This window comes from Pelobates fuscus, chromosome 2, assembly GCF_036172605.1.
Source record: "Pelobates fuscus isolate aPelFus1 chromosome 2, aPelFus1.pri, whole genome shotgun sequence".
In the NCBI taxonomy this organism is placed as follows: domain Eukaryota; kingdom Metazoa; phylum Chordata; class Amphibia; order Anura; family Pelobatidae; genus Pelobates; species Pelobates fuscus.
The window spans coordinates 364982349-364999079 of NC_086318.1; the positions used below are offsets into that span (position 1 = coordinate 364982349).

Sequence of the window (16731 nt, forward strand, 5' to 3'; positions counted from 1 at the left end):
CTGCCTTCTGTTGAAGAGTTGTACATAACTTCAAGCATCAGAAAGAGACTCTCACAGGCAGCCACTCATTCGTTAAAAAAAACATGAATGAGAAGCACTGCTTTGAGCAAATGGATGTCCTTGTTACATAAGTGCATACTTTTTTTTTTTTTTTTTGTGAATGAGAATCAGTCACTTGATTTATGAAATACATCAAAATATTTTTCTGGTAAAACACTTCAAAAGTCAAAGCAGGACCTAGACTGGTTGGACTCCCAATTTCTCTCTCACTGCTTACTATGTGCTTGGTCCTAGCTGTCTTCTGGTTACAGGCAGAGGCAGTAGATCTTGAACATTTGCTGAAGGCACAGTCTTCATTATCTTTTTATTCTGTTTAGACGTGACTTTGTGATGCACTTTCTAAATGTATTAACAGGGGTTACATACCCCTCCCAAACTTGGCGGGACGCTCACAACGTCTTACTTCTGTCCTGCCATCTCAGTTTTATTCCCTGTAGTCTGGCTTCTGAGGACACCAAGAATCTGTCTCCAGCCAGTGGGGTGTGAGTCCATCGTTAGATGAGCTCATGTTGTGTTGAGGGCTCTAGGTCTATGCAGAGAGTGCTTCAGTAGTGCTGCCTGGGCAGATCCACATCTTCTGTGGGCGAAGCTGACCCCTTTCTGGGCAAGACCGCCTATTTTTGGTATTGCCAGGGGTCTCATTAGCACACCCTTAGGTCCATCCTGATTTCAGGTCTCCTAGTGTTGGAAAGTAAAAGCTGAAACAAATTGCTCTCAATAAAGTGACAAATGTGCGTGCAGTTTCGACCTAAAATTCTTATTTGACCATCCCAGCCTGTGTGCATCTTGGCTTCAGTGTGAAGGTTGTGCAGCCTTTTATATCTAGTCTAGTTGCATTCCTAACACTATAGTGCCTCTGGTACCGACTTCCTTGCGACCCCTGGCACATAAAGGGTTAATACAAATCCTTTATTTACTCACGTGATTTGAGCTCCGACGTCATCTGACCGGGTGGACCTAAGGAGCATGCATGGCATGCGCCGTAAGCGCATTAGGCCTTTCCCATAAGAAAGCATTAAATCAATGCTTTCCTATGAGGTTTTCACTGATGCTGGTTGTCTGTTAGAATCCAAGAGGCGCCACAGCCACTAGAGAGAGTCCTACTCCTTCAAGGGAAGTTTTTCAAATACTGCAGTCTTTTACATTGCAGGACTAAGAGAGACAGGGACACTGCACCGAGACCACTTCAATGAGATCAAATGGTCTGGGTGCGTATAGTGTCCCTTTAAATTAGTTAGTGTAATTGTATAGATTACTGGCCACCACCCTGTGTTTTTTTTTGTTTGTTTGTTTTTTTAATAAAAAGAAAAATAAACATAAAATTACCTTTTTTTTTTTTTTATCCAAAAGGTCAGTGTCTATAGAACAGCTGCTCTGCCTTCAGTGATGTGAGAGGCATGGTATTGGATAAATATTGTGTTTTACATTGTCTGGAAAAAGGGGACTACATCTATGTATCTTCGCTTCATTTAGGTGAGGTGGTTTGGGGCCTAGTGTGTCCTCTTTAACCCCTTAAGGACCAAACGTCTGGAATAAAAGGGAATCATGACATGTCATGTGTCCTTAACCCCTTAAGGACACATGACATGTGTGACACGTCATGATTCCATTTTATTCCAGAAGTTTGGTCCTTAAGGGGTTAAATAATCAGCATTTTAAATTATTGTTTAATATCCAGTTGATTACTTTCTGGATTTGTGTCATGAAAGAGACTTCCAGATATAGAACGAAAGCCAGAGAGAACCAGGCGATTAGATTCAGCTGGCTGTGGCTGGTTATTTGATTAATTCTGTAATGTGGAAATGTAATTTTTCTTTTTCTTTAAGCAAGTTGGTACTTCAAATTTACTGCAAGGGTCAAAGAACATGTTTTACTCTGCCTTATGAGACACTCTAGTCAGAACCCTGGGACCAATGCATATTATATACATTTGTTTTTTTGCTTCATGTTCTTGCTGGACTTTCCACTACATTAAAATATTTTTAGTTACAGTAATACTTATTTATATAGCGCCATCATAATCAGCAGCGCTGTTCAATAAGGAAACAAAACAAACATTTAATTAAAAAAAAAAAAAAAAACTGTGTGACATACATACCGAAACAGTAGGTAAAGAGGACCCTGCCCAAACAAGCTTGTAATCTAAAGTTTTGTTTAAAATAAAAAGTTTTGTAACTTTCTGTAGTATAGCTCTGCCCCCTTAGCCATGCCTCTGGTTTTCACAAAGCCCCTTCCTGGCTGGAAGTACTCGGCTCAGCCAACGAGAGATGAGTGTGAACTGAGCTGCTGACATGATTCTGCCCCACAGCCAATCCCTGCCTTTGATTATCTAGCCCTTTGCCCTTAGCATGGCTTTAAAATATGATATAGATCAGGGGTGCCAAAACGATAGATCCCCAGATGTTGTACAACTGTAACTCCCATGATGCTTTGCATGTATTTAGAATGCTGAAGAATGACATAGCATCATGGCAAGTTGTAGTTTTAAAACATCTGGGGAATCTACAATTTGGGCACCCCTGATATAGATAGTAAAAGGCCAAGGCAGCTGCACAGCTCATTTCTCAAGGCCAGGGCTGCACTGTCTACCTTCAGGAAGATGTTTTGTGAATTGGAGATGTGACTAAAGGAGTGGGGTTATGTTGCAGAAAGCTACAAAACTGTATTTAAAAAAAAAATAATAATAATAATATATACTTTTTTTAGTAACAATGTTGGTGCCCAGAGTGTTCCATTTAAATTCATTGGATTGCATTGCAAGTGTAACTTAAGTGTGGATAATGCATCCAATCACGCTACACTTTCCCTCTGTCCTCCAGACATTAGGTGATAGAGCTGGTCTGTCTGGGTTTTTAGCTCTGCGGTAGACAAGCAGCAGGGCTGATACAGGGAGGTCTTGGGGTGCAGTGCTGGGCAGGGAGCATGGAGAGTGCAAACCAAAGTAATTTCTCCCTTGTGTCAGTATGCTGCTGGTATCCCCAGCTCGCACTTTCATTCACAGATGCACGGATTGTGAGGGAGCTTCTATACTCAACCACCAGGGAGTTTAATCACCAGTGACCATAGCAACCCTCCCTGCAGAAGCAGGAGGGGGGAAAACAAAGACCCCACATGTATCTTACAAACCTCACAGCTAACACACACACACACACATACACACTACACCAGGGGTAGGCAACCTACGGCACTAGTGCCATGCACGGCACTCGAGGTGTCTTTGCACGGCACTCAAGGCTGCTAGAGCCAAACACACTCTGGCCTATCAGGAGTCCCAGTAAAACTTCAGATATCGGCTAATACGAAGAGGGGGTGAATGACAATCCTCAATTTATGCATTGTAGCACATAGAGGAAGTGATCTCAGATCACTTCCTCCCAGCTCTTGTGAATGGGAATCCACACTGTAGTAGAGCAGCCCTCGACAGCTATCACAACTCCTGTTCTTGACCTGTACCTGGCCAGCCTGGTTCCCACTGGACCAGAAATACACAGACATGCAGAATAACCCTCCCCTCATACAAATAATATGAACAGCCCACACACACATGCAATCCCCACAAATGCAACACCACTAACAATCCACATACATGCACACAACCCCACATGCAGCCTCTCACATGCAATACCCCAAACAGCCCCCACACAGCCCCCACACACTACCAAACACACAATTTGACATATCCATCCACACAAAATTTCACAAGCAGCCCTCATACACAGCCCACATTCATATGTATCATACACGATACCATAAACTACTCCTGAACATATACAATATAATAGCTCATATACGTACAAATACAACGATACAAAGCAATTACAGTAAAAATAACACAAGCAGAATACGGCAGCATACACACCTCAATAAAAAAAAAAAATGGGATCGGCACACTACGGGACATCACAATCCTATATCGGCACAGTGCTGCTAATAGGTTGCCTACCCCTGCACTACACTATGGTCCTACCCACACACACTCTATGGGGGGGACAGGGAGAGATGTTGGGTTGGGCACCAGGCATGCATAGGGTATTGACGCATCCAATGCGATTTTAAGCATTGCTACTTGCGTGACAATCCAAGATCAGTCTGTAGTCTATATACTGAGCTGGTGTTTTTTTCAGCCCAGCTGAACCTGCATCAAACTTAGCAATTCGATTTTATTGAATTAAAATGAATCCCAAAATGCCAGTTTAAGCCAACAGGACGGCTGTATTGGCCTCTTTGCCTTGGTGAAGAATAGTGAATTCCGTTACAATGAGGTTAAGTCGCCCCTGGCTTTACCTACCTTATTAGGACCAATTTTCTTGGTCCTTTGCCCACCACAGCTTTTATAATAATATATGGAAACTCTGAAACAATATGTATGATTTTGTTTCCTGTGATTCTTCTTAGAAAGTAACATTGGCACTCATTCAGAAACCATTGATTTCACACCCATTAAGATGTATTGTGTGATGAAGAACAGTGGGTGTATTGGAGTTTTCGTTACTGGATTCCCAGAACATAATTGCTACCTTGATGTGGTATGAAGGGTATTGTATGGTAATGCCCTTCATGTATAAAATGTAATGTAGTACTGTTAACCCTCCCCCTCCCCCCCCCCCCAAAAAAAAAAAAGATACCTGCAGAAATCATTATATCCCGTAATTTGCGTTTAGGTTATTATGGAATAGGTGCCACCCCAAACATGCACTGTAGGACATGGTTCTTTTTGAGCACAAAATAATTCTACAGATCTGTGTATCTGTGCCTTACTTATATCCTGAAATGCTTCTACACACAACACTGGTAAAATAAAAAAAAAAGTATTTTTAATACGTAACAACTTGAGTGCCCAATGTATTGCTGTGGAATGTGTTTAATACATTCTAGAACTTAGGTGGATTATTCTCCAAAACTACTTCCTTTTAAATGCAAATGGTATAAAACTCTTTTTGGCAGATTGAGATAGTAAATGCAAACAGGCTTGATAATTGCAGAGCAAAATGAGAAAATGTGACGATTTATAATAAAAACTGCATTCTTCTGAAGTCATTTCACCTAGAGCTAATGACTGGACAAAATGTAATTTTCTTAGTAATAAGAGGGTTGTTGGGAATTTAAAGTGAATGTCAAATTTAGCGATAAAATAGCTGAAAAATATCTCCCAAGTTAGCTATGCTTCCAGGAACTTTGGTCTAAAATTTGAAATTGTCACTTTAATAAACAACTTATAAACGTAATTATTCCAGTCTGGAAGAAATACCTTGACCCCCACCCCCTCCCAAGATTCTCTCTTGGGATTCTGATATACCTGGCCTGTAATCATGGTTGTGTAACTCAAGGGTATATGTATGACCCTTTGCACCATCTTTAATATATTATATGTTTAATTTTGCTAGAGACTCTTCACCAGTCATAACACCTTAATGATACATAAAAAAAGTCTACGTCAAAAACTTGACTGCGATACTACAGAGGAAGTTCTTTACAATCGTACGTATTGCTAGCTGCTAAGCATCATGGGAAATGTAGTATACAGTAGCAGCAGTGTCAATGGTTAGTTATCACTGTTGTAGTGGTTGAATTCATATTCTTGTGGAAGAATAGCTATCAAAACATTTTGCTAGGTTACTAATTGAATACAGATCTCTAAGGACCCCTTAATGAACAGAAATATACACAGCTCAGGTACATCTGCACTGGTGTTTAGAGATTGCTCTCTTCTTCATGAAAGACAGACACAAAAGAAAACCAATGCGTTCAAACCTGTTACACGTATCATTATGGTTTTCTCATTTTTAAAGAACTGCAAAGCCTGCGGAGAACTGCCAAGGCTCCCGGCATCTGGAAAATTGATTGCGAGCTCACTAAGCCATAAATAAAAAAAAAAAATGTATTGTGATTTTATAGCTTGGGAATTTCAAATCAGGTAGCTGTTTTTTATTACCTGTATGTGTTGTTGTAGATACTGGTTTGAGGAGTGTGCTCTTTAATATTCTTTTAATATTATATTCAGCATTTTGCAGGCAAACTGAATGCAACAGATATTGTTATTGATACTGAAAACATTCAGATATTAAAATAAATTATATATAAATATATATTATAATAGCGCTGCCATCAGAAATAGTCTCTGCAACAACATACAGTATCTTATAAAATACAAAAAACAATTACAGCAAACCTCAAAGAACCATTTCCTGCTTAGTGGAATATTGGGAATTACAGAATTTGATTAAGGTTTACTATATCCCTTTTGAGACGGATGACCTTTCCCGTGCAATACGACCTGTTGGGCACTGTGGAGAGCGGAGGGAGACAGAGGGATGGTTATTTTTTATTATTAAAAACAATGTGGAACAGACAAATGTGGGAGGGAGTGCCAAATGGGTGGGAGAGGATTGCAGGTGCTCTACATTGTGCACGGCATCTTTGTAAGTCATAATTATTTTTAGACCTCTTGACTCATTATTAATAAGGAAATATATTTCACTTTTTTTTTTTTTTCACCGTTCACCTGTCATTTCTGTGTCGTGTTTGGCATGATCTTTGTAAACACACCTTCTGCTGTGTATGTGAATTGTACATGTATGTACAATACCTAGGAGTCCTGTATACATTTAATAAATACATAAGATGAGGCCTGACAACTCTCTTTACTTATTAACTAATATGTATTTAATGTTTATATCGCTCACCCCCCATATTCCGTATAAAGATTAAAGTGTTCCACCTTGCATTGTTCACTTATTAATTGTCCAGGTGAGGCCAGGTCCTACTAAGGCAATGCAACACAGTAGATTTTAGGTATTTATTTTTTTAATTCTCTTGGTTGCCCTGTTTTGAGAGAGAGTCTACAAATTAAAGCAAAAAAAAAAAGAATGAGAACAGACAAAAGCTTGGAGTAAACTCAATAGCTGGCCCTTCAGTACATCCCTGCTCAGATCTCAAAATAGCTTTTCCTCACTTGTGCTATTACAGAGAGAACATATCTGAAGTATATCAGACTGGTCCCACCTGTACGGGTAGTCCAGACTTAAGATGCCAGCAAGCTCCCACTGCACGAGAGATGCAGCAACCCCAGACGATTGTTTCGGCCTTCTTTCCACGTCTGGTACCATTTTAACTTGGGGTGAGCCAAGTTAATGCATTAAGGCATTAATTACTGTTTGGCAGTCAGATGAGAGTCTGGGCTTGGCGGATGCCAGGAGAATATTGCCTGCCTGACTGCATTGTGCCAACTGTAAAGTTTGGTGGAGGAGGGTGTTACGAACGCTCGCAGTTCGGGTGTTGATTCAAACGTTCTCCAGATGAAAAGTAGATTTCCCCAGCAATCAGACATATACCCAAACATCAGCCTTAACTAGATGAAGGATACAACAGGAATTAATTTATTCAGGCCAACTGGCTGGTTTATATGCAAGTCCCCATGCAAATGGTTTACACGTGACACATTCCAGGGGCATTCCCCACTGACTATGGAAAAGTACACACTGTAATTAGATTGGCTCTCAGGTCCAGGACACTCTCACACAAAACTAGATAATCCCTCCTCTGTGCCTGTGAGATAATTGAGTCAGGAACTGTACTGAACTCCATTATCTCCAGGCACCGAAAACATACATTTTAACAACCCCTGAAAGTACCCCCAAAACACATGGAAACCCCACAAATCATATCCTCTGATAGCCCCGATCTGGGGGACCAACATATCCAAAAATCACCCAGATCGGTTCAGGGGTTTGGGATTTCCATGGAAGTCATAATTTGCCCGACCGCACACGAGGCTCCTGTCTAAAACAGTTCCAGAGAATCAGGGCTTGCAGTCGGTCTAGTCCTGTAGTTTAAAAACCAAACAAACTACCTAACATAGTCAATAGTCTTACCCTGGAGCTTGTTCCCCTCATCCAGACGAACGATTCCAATGAATAATGCCCTTAGTTGTATAGAACCGAATGCAGACGATGATAGAAGTTCAGCGGTGTTCCAGAGTTTCCGTGTCCGATTTTAGTTCCAGGAACTAGACGACCAAACACCGCTGCCTGCGTTTATGTGAACAAGATGGCCGCCACCTCGTAGTCGTTCATGCTAACAGCAGCCACCCAGACAAACTATTACAACACTACGGGTAGAATCGTTACTAAGTGTTAATAGGGTATAAAAAGTGGTCTCTGGTTCGTGCGGCTGTTCTTTTTCTTTTCTTTTTGTGCCCCAGTGCACAAAGCAAGGTCTAAAAAGACATGTTTGGTGTGAAAGAACTTGACTGGCCCGCTCAGTCCCTGGACCTCAACCCCATCGAACACCTTTGAGATGAACTGGAACTGAGATTGCGAGCCAGGCCTTCTCGTCCAATTTCAGTGCCTGACCTCACAAATGCTCTACTGAATGAATGGGCAGAAACCCCCACATAAACACTCCAAAATCTTGTGAACACCTTCCCAGAAGAGTGGAAGCTGTTATAGCCGCAAAGGGGGGACTAACTACATATTAATGTCTATGTATTTAGAAAGCAATGTCCCTGTTAGTGTAATAGTTAGGTGTCCCAATAATTTTGTCCATATAGCGTAATTCGAGTGCTTAATTTACCAGATGTGAGTAAGAAATTTGGAAGCTGTTGGTTATACATACAAAATGAATAAATCATCATAAATGTATGACTAGATTTTTAAGAACGCTTTTGATGCAATTCAAAAGAGCATTCACGATTGAACAGTAGACGTGCTATTTTAATTCTTTTCATTTCCTGTACTGGAAGCATCAAAAACAAACGTATTCATTATCAAGGAAAAAATAAATGCTTTTAAATTGTTCATAAACTCACAATGAAACTATTGTAGCCTGCAGTATAAATTACTAGGCTGAATTATACACTGCAGTTCCCTTGTCAGATCTCCATAATTCCTGTTGTGTAAAACGGTATACCTTTTAGCCCAGATCTTCATTTAAAGGGGTCTTAACATCCTAGGAAGCTGTCTCTACAAGTATACCTTTCAAATCCTCTAATCAGCATACGTTTATACTTTGCTCCTATACTCTCTGTCAATTGGAAGGGGGGGGAGGGGGAATCTTTTTTTTGTTTTTTTTAATATATATTTTTTTTAGTAGTTTAGTTTTTAGTAGTCCAGTAATTTGGTGAAAAATCCTGTTCACATCCCGATTTAAAGGGACATTTGATTGGTAGTGTGGCTATTGCTGCACTCCCTGTATCTCTATTCTTTGAAAAGCATTAGATTGGACAATCTAAATTCCAACATGTTTATGTTAAAAATAAATCTGTTTGTAACATTAGAGTGTGTCTTTAAGCTTGAGGAAGAACTTGATCAGATGTCTGGGAAAAGTGCAAATGAGAGGCATTCAGACGAAAATATAAATGTCATTTTTTAAAATTTATTTATTTTTGTATTTTTTATTCAGTATGTTTAAAATCAGTGTTAAGTATACCCCGGGGTGACTTGTTCACTAGATTACAACAATGATCGGCGTTGCATTTCAAGTTTGCATGATTGTATGATAGTATCTAACTACTAGCATTTAAGTTTCAGAGTTCTATTGTTACTTGAAAAAAAAAGCTTTATTGGTGTGGCAGCATAGTTAAGAATTATTTATATCGAGCAACCGCTGTGAAATTCTGAAATCTCATATTCCCACTCCACTTGGTAAATAAGAAATGTCTCACTGTTGACCTATGTAAAAAATACATTGTGACCCTGAGTTGGCAGATGTAAATACAGTGCACTTTTGAAGGTAGTCTTCAAAGTATTCAGTTTTTAAATTGACAGAAAAATGTATTTCATGAACGAGGTATTTTTGTGTTGAAAAGATGTGTGACGACCGTTGATAATCAAACTGTGACAGGATCTAAATTAAAAATAAAACTCAAATGCCGAACCTGTCTTTTGAAAAAGAGCATTTTAATGTCCTTACTGTGCAGGAATGTTCTCACATGTATTCTCTGTGATATGTGGTCCTCTCTATGTGCCTACGCCGGCAAGGAAGATCTCTTAGACAGGATTGAGATCTCCATATTAGGAAGGGGTGAGCCCAGTGACCACATTGTCTAATATGTTAATGTATACACCTTGCATTAGAGGCATTAAAAATTGTAGAAGGAAGCATTTAAAAAAAATTAAAAAAAAAAATTAAAAACCCCACAACCAAAATAAAATACAAAAGGTACTAGGCTTGACCCAGTGAAACCTTTTGATTAATCTGACATTTAAAAAAATACCTGAAAAGAATGGATACTGTGGCCACTGGTGTTTGGAGGGGACTGATTGCCAGCCTCATGCCTTGGGACTATGGCCCTGGGAGATTGGACACTTTAAAAACAGCATTTTGGGCTTATGGACTTCTATTGGACTGTGTATGGCCCTTGTTAAACTTAAACCCCATGGCGATTTTATTCTGTTCGTGGGATCTGAGCGCTGTTCGAATATATTGAGCGCTCAGATCCAAGCTATCTGGTGGTTCTGTTCAGTATGATAGGAGTTATGTATTTTTATGTGTTTTTTACTGTTGCTTTAAATGGAGATATTTTCTGTATGCTGGAGATAATTGGCTTACCACACCCAAGCCATGCTTGCAGTTGGTCAAAAAGGGATTTCCAACTAACTTTTGAACCACTGGACTAATTTGTATGATTTTGACATATGTTTGTATTTAGAGTATGCTGAAAATGTATGTGAATGTGATGTATACTTTTAAAGTTATGAATATTGTGTATTTTCCTGCCTGTGATAATTACGTTAGCCCATTGTGTTCAGTAATTGTATCACAGGCAGAGGGGAGGATTTTGTGTGTAATTGCTGGGAGTGTCTGAGTGTATTGTACGTATTGATTGGTTGTTCTGCAAAACCCTGTGGGCAGTACTATGTGTGTAAAATGTGCATAAAAGCAGAGTGTTGGATTAAAGCTTCAGTTCTACTTCACCCTCAATTTGGAGTGCTGTCTCTTATTGGGGGAATCTGCTACAAGGCATTTCTATGCTCTGCATATTCCCTTGCTATAATCACTCCTAAGCTCTTTTAAGAGCTTGTTCCTGCTTTGCTCTGAAGGAAGAGAAGTTCGGCCTGCGGTGGTTGTGGTGTCTGCTAAAGTGCTTGGAGCCCTCAGGAAGCGTTAGGAGCATCCTTCAACGGAGGTACCCAGTCGGGGTGCCAGGTGATCCATTACAGATACTAATAAATGTCCAAATAAAGTGTGTTTCTCATTTAACTTGTGTCTTCCCTGGAGTGTCTGACCATTGTGTTCTTGGCTGATTATATATTGCTTTGAGAGCATTTCAAAATCCATATGTCAATCTAACATATATATTACATGGCATATATAACAGCTCACTGCAGTTGTTATGTCGTTTGAAGTGTCCTTTTTTTTTTTTTTTTTTTAATTCTTTATTTTTGTAGTGCAGATGTATATTACAGACTGATGAGAGGTACCCCAAAGGCAATCCTCTGGTCTTTCCCTCGCGTAACATGCGGGGCATATGTATAACATGCACAATTTTTATTTTTCTCATGCTTATACATTTGGATTTAAACACAGTTTAAAAGTATAATGCTTTGAAGTCGGTATGAGAACTAGGTTATGAACATTCTAAGAAATGTAATCGCTTGTCATTAATGATAAAAACATGCTGTGCCTTTAACAGGTGAAATATTGCATTTGGTATCATCGAGTACAGTGTGTAACTAACTTAGCTGGGTGCAATAAATTCCTTCGCGTTAAGACCGTTTATGGTAAGCTTTTAAAATCAAAATTGTAAATCAAACTTAAGTAGGCACAAAGCAATGCTAAGTGGGCACAAGGTAATGCTAGCTGGTGTTAACTTGCGTGCTGCGAGACAGTGTAAGGGTAGTCCAGGAGCCAAGCACATGTCGCCAGGAGAAGTGTGGCTGTTAAGCCTGTGTGGAGCCCCTGAAGGTTCAGCCTATGCCCTTAGGGTGCTGGATACTGCCCAGGTACGAGTGAGGGTACGGTTCTTGTCGTCGCTTCGGTGGGTCGCTCGTTGTCGTTGGGTCTTTAGGTAGTCCTGTGTGTACAGTTGTTAGTCTCTTGTGATAAGTGTTAGACCAGGTCCTTATTACTTTGCTTGTCTGTGGGTGCAGATTGTCTACCTTCTTCCCATGTGGGGAGCGGTACAGGACCTTCCCTCTTTGACCGTTTTTTTGCGGTAATTTCCCCCAACTGCGTCTGGCGTCTGTTTGCTTACTGAGGCTTACTTCTTACTCCCAGAGGATATCTGCTCAGGTGGGCTCGTGCGGTCGGTCGCATTTATGTTTGGGCTTCTGTGACTCCTCTGCATGCTCTCTCCGTCTCTTTCTTGCTTTCCGGGCTGCCTGTGCCGCCATTCTCAAGTGGGCCTCCCATTTCGCCCAGAAGAGCTCAAAGGCGGCGTCCACTGCGTTCGCAGGCGCCAGTGGTGAGCGGGTCGGGTGCTGTTGGCTTTGCAGGGTCGGTCTCTGCGCCCTGCTGGCGGCCATTTTATTTGGGTCTCGTGGCGTCCGTCGGTCGGAGTTGTGCCCTGGAGCACCCCAAAGGTGAGCGCTCTGTGCGGGCGTATGAGGGTGGACCGGGATATCCCCCGCCGGTCCAAAGGGGGGGGAACGCAGGCCCAAGGTTGTAGTCGCTGCTTGTCTCGGCTGTGGGAGAGCGGCCGCCTCTCCCGCACCCACCTCGCTTGTAGGCCGCAGGGGCATGTCGGGTGTGCATCGCTGGAAACGCCTCATTTGAGGTATCGTTTTGTTACTCTCGATGCTGTCCGATGCTTGGTGGCCTCCCAGCTTCTTTTAATTGCCGTTTTGTGGGCATAATGTCGGTTTATTTCCCCTGTTTGGCAGGAGCTGTGGAGGCTAACGTCCTCTCTGCTCTGCGGCTAGGCCACGCCCCCCTGAAGTGTCCTTTTTAATACTAAACAGGAACTGTTTGACATCAACTGGGGTGCTTACCAGCCCTCAGTAACTGCCCCTGTGTGGACTGCATTGTTAATCTGGAATTAGATGTCCACATTATCAACGTCAATTCCATGAAGCTGGATGACTTTCATTGGTTGAGCATGCTATATGTATTTTAAATGAACACTCCAAACACCATAACCACTACAGCTCTCTGTAGTGGTTAAGTTGCCAGAAGTGCCATGGTGCCTCCCCAGTGTAAGTAGACAATCCGTTTTAAGAGTGGGGGTTGTAAGCTCCTAAGCAGAGGCTTTTTTTAGTTCTCCTGAGCTTAACCATGTAATCTGACAAATAAGGGAAAAAGTACAAAATTGTGTGTGTATATATATATATATTTAATGTGTGTGTGTGTGTGTGTGTGTGTGTATATATATATATATATATATATATATATATATATATATATATGTATATGTATGTATATATGTAAATATATAAAAATGCTCTTGCACTCACGCTTTAGTGTCCCTTTGTGACCGGTACTAGCAAACCAAGGCTGTATTATGCATTCTTCCAAATAGGTAGCTGCACTCACGGATTTTAAAAGTCCAAAATTTATTAGTAAATGTTAAAAAGACGATCAACGTTTCAGTCCTGCATAGAGGACTTTCATCAGTATTTGATCCTGATGAAAGTCCTCTATGCAGGACTGAAACGTTGATCGTCTTTTTAACATTTACTAATACATTTTGGACTTTTAAAATCTGTGAGTGCAGCTACCTATTAGGAAGAATATATATATATATATATATGAGAGAGAGAGAGCAGCACCCTATCATGTGATAGTGTAATAGCTCCTGAAACACACACAACAATAAAAACCAAATATAGGTGCGCTATGCCTTTAAGACAAATGCGCTACAAATGCGCTATGCCTTTAAGACAAATTCCTGATAGTGTAATAGCTCCTGAAACACACACAACAATAAAAACCAAATATAGGTGCGCTATGCCTTTAAGACAAATTCAATTTGTAAAGTGCAAAGAGTATTCTAAAACGTGTAACTGTGCAATCCAAACTTTAAAGTGCAATTATATTCTTTGCAAGCAGGGAAAATTCCAGTGTACATAAAACACTAAACTTACACAAAATCTTTTCTGAACTAAATAACTTTCATAATTATCAGACAAGATGAAGACATTCATTGTTAAATCTATAATATTTATGCAATATGACTAGCTGATTGATTAAAGTATTTTGCTTATTAAAAAGCATTTTGAAAATGTGTTTTGACAAAGAATGTGTCCGTTCTAACCTGGAGGGACTCTTTAGTAATACCTTGAATGTTCATTAACCCCTTAAGGCAGGGGTTCTCAATCCAGTCCTCAGGACCCCCTACCAGCCCAGGGTTTAGGGATTACCTGGGTGTGTCTAAGGTGTTTAAAAAAAGGGGGAAAAAAAACACCTGAGACTCTAAGGTGTTTATTTTTTATTTTTCTAAACACCCTAGACACACCCAGGTAATCCCTAAACCCTGGACTGGTAGGGGGTCCTTGAGGACAAGGTTGAGAACCCCTGCCTTAAGGACACGACATGTGTGACATGTCATGATTCCCTTTTATTCCAGAAGTTTGGTCCTTAAGGGGTTACGCCATCCTGAAGAAATTGTTAAAAGTCTAGTGATTTCAGAATCGTATTCTAGATGGGTCAGTTGGTTCTTATCTGCTGTCACAATCCATAATTCTAAATACTGCTTAAACTGCACCTGTCATGTTACATTTTTAAAGTGGTTGCGCCATTCTTCCAATATGTTTAATAATGCATTCCACTCACCTGCCTTGGAGACACTGATGACCCTTTGCTGTGCCGCTTCCCATAATTCTTACCAGCATTCACCTAACCTATCCTTTCTGATTGGTTTCTCATTCCGTGTATTTTCTAACTCTCCCGCATAAGACATTGTCTAAGAGTGTAAAGAGGTTAAATAAAGACATAACTGCAAAGAGGGTATGAGGAAATGCGCCATGAAATATATCTAGTTACACACACACACAAACTATATTGTTTTATATTATTAATGTACAATTTTCTTTGTCACGCGAAAAGCATCTTCTAAATCACTGGGAAGCAACAAACCGGTACACTTTAGTTGTTACATATCTGTTACATATCTGTTACATATCATACACTTTCTAGCAATTTTGTGCACAATGTATACAATAAATCAAGATCTGTGTATATGTTAAAGTGATCTACTGCCCCAGACCTCTCCAAGTGTACCTTTGCCTCCTGTGTTCCATGATCCATTTGCCTTTTTTTTTTTTTTTTATCGAGGATTAAGGTTTTACTTCTGGGAACCTAGCAAAGGTAAACCCCAGACTTTAGCGGCCCGCTGAGAAATTCCCTGGTTTCCCAGTGGGTCAGTCCAGTCCTGATCTAAGCTTAGACAGCTTTTCGTGATACTCCATGCACACTTGGGCATGTGTTTAAGACATGGCAAATGGTATCGAGTTTCCTTTCATAGTGCTTTGTGCGTACATGGACCCTCACAGCACCCTTGGACGTGACACAATGGCTTGTCAAGCATTGTATGCTTTTGCAACACCAGGGCAGATGTGAGCATGATAGCTCAACTTATTGCTATCATTTATTTATATATCTTCATTTATAAAGAGCAGCTAAATGCCTTAAACCACTGCTATGCACTTTAACACGGAAAAGTCACTACTCTGGAAGTGAGTTTCCTTCTTCCCCCACATTAGTAAAAGTCATTGAATCATTTACATGAGTGAATAATACAGCAGAGATCAGAAAAAAGTCCCTTTGAACACACTTATATGTACCTGGGCATCTACAAAGCCATGTACAAGGCCACTTTTGGCATCCCTTCAGTACTGTGGTACATAGCCAGGCTGAGTGTGGATGTATTTCACAGTATGCAAACTGGCGAGGTCTGTTAAAATAAATAACACATTATAACTAACTTTTTAGATGGCTATTGGCTTATGCATAAATCTCACAAGTATCACAAGTGACCGTTTTCATTTCAAAGACACTCTATCCCTAATAGCTAGAAGTGCAGTGAGGTGCCGATTTATCTGAGAATACAAGTTTTACATTTTGTCATTTTTGCCTTCAGGCACAGAAGAGTTGCAGAAGAATCCTTGTTAACTTCACTTGTGTATGCCAATAACTTTTTTATTATATGGCTGTAAAAATTAACGTTATTTATGTTGCATATCACAATTGTATTTAGGTACTGCGGGCGCGTATAATGTAAATAGTTCAAGATTTCATTAAGATCAATAATTATTTTTAATGTGTAACATTCACACACAGGTTAGATGTTGTTGTTTATTTTAAAGTGAATTTTGAAAGGTTAGGGTAAAATAGGTGAACTGGAAAAATTCAATTGCCTGTGATTTCAGTTTGACTATTTTAGCTTACAATTTAAAACTCTCTCTTGTGTACCCATGGGCCAATAATGCCCTGGGCACACTTGCTCGCATGGGCATGTGTAGAATTGTGATTTATAGTTTAAAAGGATGCCCCAGCATGCACTAAAGTGAAAATTCAAGGTAAATTCAAAGTGAATTTCACATTTCAGGTCAAAATAGTCAAACTGGAAGATTTCTCTGTCAGTTATGCATTCCAGTTATCTACTCTGGCCTTAAATTTGAAATGTATCTTGAATTCTTACGTTGGTATAAACAGGTTGAAATAAATTTGGCAAAATTAGTCAAGATTAATGAAAACATTACATTGGTTTTTTTTGGGTGTTTTTTTTTTTAAGAA

General features: G+C 40.1%; 1 protein-coding gene across 2 annotated transcripts in view; it reads left to right on the forward strand.

Annotated features, from left to right (window-relative positions):
* Positions 1–16731, forward strand: part of RRBP1 (ribosome binding protein 1) — a 58360-nt gene that overhangs the window by 2877 nt on the left and 38752 nt on the right. The gene's annotated exons all lie outside the window — the stretch shown is intronic.